We start from the raw sequence: 5,913 nt of genomic DNA, 5'->3' as shown, positions 1-5,913 counted from the left end.
TTCCAACCTAGTGATTCTGTGATTCTATGATCTTTTAAAGAGGTGTGCTAGACTTTAGCAGAACAACCATTTCAATCATGTGAAACAGACAGCAACATGCCGTTCTGGTCTGTCCTGCAGGCTCAAAGTGTAGGGGAGCAAAATGCCCCGCGAAGGTTCAGCTCCAGAGCTCCAGCATGGACTTCCCCACTTGGGAAGCAGAGTCACAGCCAAATTACACGTGACTGCCTTAAAAGCCTTCAGTGAAGTGGCAAATGACATTTTGTGCTTTGTAAGTCTTCTGCAGCCATCCTTAGTGGAAAACGGTGGCTTTATGCCTAAACACAGAGTTCAGCCTTCAACTGAGATTCTGAGAGTACAGGATGTCCTTCTACTAAGGGCAGACGTTTCTTCAGCTGCGAAGCTGTCATAGGGCAGGGCTGTCCGCCTATGTGCAGACCTGAATGTATAGCTCTGTGCTCCGTGAGCCAGGCAGCGCAGGTTGATCCCATGACACCTGGAAACTGCAATGGGAGCAGTTGGTGGTTTCAGCATTGTGATCCTGTTCTCTGTTTTCCTTTTCTCTCTGCAGGATGCTGATGTTTCTAATCAGATAATCCTTGTAGAGGACGTGCTGGCCAAGCTGTGTAAAACGGTGTATCCACTAGCAGATCTCTTAGCTAGGCCTCTACCTGAGGGAGTTGATCCACTGAAACTTGAAATTTATCTTTCAGATGAGGACTTTGGGGTAAGGAGAGAACAACATGTGCACTGTTACTCTGTGCATGTGTGCCTAACCGTGCTGTGAAGTCATTTGACAGTTTTGCTACTTAGAAATGTTTTTACTAATGGCATATACTCTCGTTTTAAATGCAGGTGGCATTAGAGATGACAAGAGAAGAGTATAATGCACTGCCATCTTGGAAGCAGGTTAATCTGAAGAAGGCAAAAGGACTTTTCTAAGTTGTGTTTATTGGAGTGAGCACTGAAGGGATGTCTGTTTTCACTTTCTATGCCCTTTAGAAGAATTGTACCCCACATTTGCAAAATAAATAGAAATAATCTGAAGTTATTAGTGACTACCTATCTGGAGGTGTGTAATATCATAAAAGGCCGAGAGAACTCTTTGGAAATGGAATTTGGTTTTGACTGTTAAAGGTAATGTGTTTAAGTTCTGCTCTCCTATGCACTTAAACAGTAGTTTCTTGAGCTACTGCTGCAGGTGTCCTTTGACTATATACAATACTTGCCATTTTTGTTTTTGAAGAAGTTCTCTTTGTAAAGTGTTATTTTGTTAGTTTGTGGATTACAAAGAATTTATATTTATATAAACACATAGAACAAGTATGTATTTAACAATGCAATATATATTCACTTTCAAGACTTTCATGTCAAAACTACAGAAAAGTAGCTGGATGGCAGTTGCTTGTACTGAATTAGCTATACCACCAATATGTATCTCTTGCGCATTCTGAAAAGTTTATCTTGCAATAGTTAATGAATTGTTCTCAGTGCTGCTTCAGGTGCTAAACTGAACAAAGCGTTTGTATTTATAGCATGGATTTCTTGAGAAACTATGCGAATCAACCTTTATACTTTATTATCCAAAAATGTATAGTGCCTTGTTTTTTGTGTACAGTTTATATACAAAAAAAAAAAAGATTGGTCTGCATTTTGAAGATAGCTTAGAACAGTCCTCTATGTTACTTTTATAATAGTAGAAATAAAAACATCTCAGTTTCTAATACTTGTTGTAAACATTAAACATGTCTTTTGTGATATAAGAACTGAAAGTAAAAGCTTCTGAATAAACTCTTAGCGATGCTCTGACTTGTCATTATTTTGTACTGCAATCTGTACTAAGTTATTGGAATCTTCCATAACATGGTATTTTTATCAAAATTTTGTCAAAATATTTTATCAAAATATTTTAAACTTGGATATTTGCAGGTGTTGTACAGAGTTATAATCTGAGAAGCAGATAATACAGAAAATAATCAATGTATGAGATGATAGAATTAGGTTTAATGCTGAACATTGGCACAGTCACACAACTCCTGTATCCTTTGGGTTGCCCTGTTTTATAAATGGAAACCAAAATTATAATGCTGATTTTCAAACTTTGAAAAAATCTTTTCAACCCTTGTGCAATTGGGAGTAAAACTTGAACTGAAAATGATTATGGAATTGTGTCCATTCTTTCAATAAGCAGTGGAGTCAAAATTGTTTTCATTCCGCTAATTAGGATATTGAATAGAGTAATCAAGTAAAAATTTGTTATTGTTTGAAGTGGTTTTCAAGCATTTGACATCTCTATAACAACTTGTGTGGTTCCCCTCTGGTAGCTTAGTGCATTTCACATTTTCGTTCCTGCCAGTACAAGTTTCCTCCTGCGTGCAGCCGCTCAGGGCTCCTCCTGCCTAGGTGAAAAGGGATCACCTGCAGCCGTGCCTGTTGCTGCTCTTGTCATTCTCCTAGGCCCGGGAAATGAATTAGGATCTCTGAGTGGGTGAGTTGTAGATTTCATCAAGATCTGCAGTAAATACTGCTCCATAGTTAAAATTAGTCTTGTTTTAACGGACCAGTTAGTAAGTTGTAAGCTTAGCCTTTTAAGTAAACCAAAAGTCTAGAAATATACAAGTACTATTCACCTGACCTAAGGTATTACAGGTGGATTTTCAGCACTGGTGTATTTCCTTTCACTACTGGTTTCTGTCAAGAACTAAAAATAAAGAACCCAAGAAAAGGGTAGCAATGGTGTTCAGAGCCAGGGATAGATCTTGCATATCTTCCAGCAAAGCCCAAGATGTTTAGGTGTCTGATAGTTCCTCAGAGGTTCTCAGCTATGTCTTCTGCATGGGGGACACTCTTAGTTCGAAAATAGAGGGCTTTATAGCCACAAGTTCATTTTTTCAAGCACTGAGAGGTTTCCAAAGTCACTGCTGTACTCATCTAAGTATTTTTGCACCCATATATTTTCCTCTTTCACCCCCTCTGGTGATAAAATAAGCAGGAATTAAGTTTTGTTTATTCATGTTCAATCTGTACCGCAGGGGTAGCAGGTTCCTCTGTTTTGATTTTTCTCTCCAACAGAGAGCTGATTTGCATAGCATGATTGACCTTGTTTTTCCCTCTGGCAGGGTAGTATCATTTGCTTTTGTTTTTTCAAAACACCATCACTCCTCTTCAAGTGCTGCTGAAGGGCAACATCCACCCACCCTTAAGGCCTTTAGAATGTCAGCTAAAAGACGAGATGAGCCAGCATGGGGACCTGCAGGCAGGGAAACATAATTCAGTGCCGACAGCTCTCGGAGTTACCGTAATTTTTACATAATTTGATATCTCCTGTCCCAGTTCCAGGAACCGGGACACAGAACCCAACGTCCTACTTAAGTGCTTTGCTCCTAACACCGCCTAGGAAAACTTCAAGGTTTTGCAGAAAATATTTTTATTGCCCTTAATATACTCGTTATTTATCGAAATGCTTTCCTGAAGTGTGAAGCTGACAACAGAAAGCAAGTCAGTGTAAGGCTTCAGACAGAACTATGGGTTATGCTTCAATTTTCTGCTACTTTCCGCTGTGGGGCTGCCATTTATGGTTGGAAATTAGAAAGGGCCATTAAAATCTTCTGGAACTGTTTTTACAGCCCTGCATGGGAAATACAGCTGAAACAGGTTTTGTATGGGAGGGGGGTAGATCATTTGTTTGCATGGGTTATCTAGTGTTGTTTGCTTGTTTCAAATAGACCCTCAGGAACACCATGTCCAAAGTGAATTTCAAAGGCAAAGTATCTGGTACAGGAGCTCTGTGTGTGAAAAAGGCAGTACCTTCACCATGGCTTTCTACATTTTCGGTCAGTCTCGCAGCTTCCAGGCCTTGAGCCATGATTCTTATCTCCTATGGCTTTGAACTGCTCAATCCTGACTTAAAAATGTTGCTCTTCGATTACACAAACATTCCTGCACACGTAAGGATTTGCTAGCAGTGAAATGGGCTGAAAATGTGAATACATTAGTATGCCAAAACAGCAAATAAAACATTATGTCTGAAAGATCTGCCACCTGTATGCTTCAACCAGAAAAGGAGGAAAAATGGGAGGCAAGGGGGAACAAAACTAGATCTTCAACAGTTTGGTAGGGCTTGTTTCTGTCCACCACTGTCCCATGAGTCTCCCAAATGGGTTTTTTAGCTGAGCAGGAGTTGCGGACCCATGTGCACAACTGGCGAAAGCTGATTCTGAGCTTCTCTGAAAGCCTGTGGCACTTCTGTGGGCGGCGGGCAGTGGCAGGTGCCGCGTAACCTCCTGCGCAGTGGGGCTGTGAGGCTGGAGAGCCGGCTGGGATGGAGGCTTTGCCTGGCGAGACGTGTTCCCCACGGGGCAGCGTGAAACCCGCTTGGCTGGAGTGGCAAGAAGAACAGTTTGACGAGTCTCTGCTGCTCACTCTCACTCTAAACTTCTCTTTTGGCTCAAGTAGCAGATGAGGAGAAATAGCTCAAATAATATTCTCTGATGTGCCTGCTTTCCACATACCCTTGTGTGGAAACTGAAACAGGTTTGCACTATTGGGTCATTGCTGCCTAGAAGTAGGAGAAAGCAGGCTGTACACCCAAGTCACCACTCAAACGTGCGAGGTCCCTGTTCAGCTGATGCACTCTCCCGGTATGACACTGGGAGCCAAGAGCTGATGTCACAGGGAAATCCCTTTTAGGCACAGGGTGAGGATTGTGCTCAGCCAGTCAGTACTGGTGTGGCTCTGGGGCTTCTCACAGGGCAACGGCATGGGATGGCTCACACATGCCTGAGATGCTGCCATGCAAAGATGAACACTTTTAACCTTCCCCCTAGATTAAATGTGTGAATTGATCTTTGATGGGGATGAAGGAGGTTGGGGTACGGTGCTGGAAATACCAGGTTGATTCTCCCTTCTCTGGTCTCATATTTACATGCCTCATAAGGTTAATTATGAATCTACATTGTTTGCCTGTGATTTGATCTGAGTAGGACAAGCACCTGTAGAGTAGGACAGAAAGAACTCCTCTTTCTGTCACTCCCCGGGGGAGTTAGTAGCTAAAACTGTCTGGAGAATAGGCTGGAGAGTCAGTGCAGTTTCCTGATTCATGGGACTAAGCTTTGCTAAAACGTGTAACTGTGGGGTAGTGTTGTCACAGTGTTATTCTTTTTCCATCTAATCAAACTGTCCTGGCCCTACAATAATTATACCAAAAAAGCCTAAAATATTTTAATGATATTTTTCCCTTCATGTTAAGCCTTAGCATGTGAGCTGGACTGGCTTATTGCTAGCAGTATTTTTCTGGACACTGACTTCTGAACTCGAGGGTGAACAAGTGCAAATTCTCTCTTTGGGCAGGGGCACAGCCCAAACACCTGAGCAGTAAGTAAAGCCAATCCCAGAAAGAAAGGGATAAAGCAGAGGCTCTTCCTGCCAGTGGGCAGGAGGGCAATCCCAGGGACCATGCTGGTCAGCCACTGCCCTACCCCTGAGGGAATCCACTGCTGGCAGGCATGGCACCAGTCCATACCTCTCCCTTTCAAATTCAGCACCTCTTGGTTTAGCAAAGGTGCGGGCTCCAAGGCATCCCACTCTGGCTGACAGCAGCATGGACCGGGAGCCAGTCTTGCAGGGACTATTCCTAGAGTTGAAGCGCCAATGAAGAAACAACCCCAACCAGCCCATAAAACTGCTTGCTCAGGAGCTGAAGGAAAGTAAATCTTTATGTCTGGCTTGTGCTTCTCCTGAGGGAATGGTGAAAAAGAGGGAGTGCCATACGCTGTGTGCATGCCGTCATCTTTCCTGCAGCTGGGCTACTTTGCCTTGGGGCGCTCCTTGCCCATTCTTCCTCGAGGCATCATGCAATGTGCCCAACTGCCAAGGCAGCAGGCACATGAGACCAGCAGCAGGGGCTGCATCTTC

The 5,913-nt window shown here is 43.0% G+C and overlaps 1 long non-coding RNA gene across 1 annotated transcript; it reads left to right on the top strand.

The window, feature by feature from the left end:
* The first annotated feature begins 570 nt into the window (after positions 1-570).
* On the top strand, positions 571-1,804 carry LOC104623216. Its single transcript, XR_738059.1, has 2 exons — positions 571-727; positions 856-1,804. It is a non-coding gene; the product is annotated as an uncharacterized LOC104623216 (long non-coding RNA).
* Positions 1,805-5,913: the final 4,109 nt, after the last annotated feature.

Source organism: Phaethon lepturus, unplaced genomic scaffold, assembly GCF_000687285.1.
Source record: "Phaethon lepturus isolate BGI_N335 unplaced genomic scaffold, ASM68728v1 Scaffold50986, whole genome shotgun sequence".
NCBI lineage: Eukaryota > Metazoa > Chordata > Aves > Phaethontiformes > Phaethontidae > Phaethon > Phaethon lepturus.
Note: the sequence above shows the minus strand (reverse complement) of the source record. Positions and strands in the feature narration are given on the sequence as shown.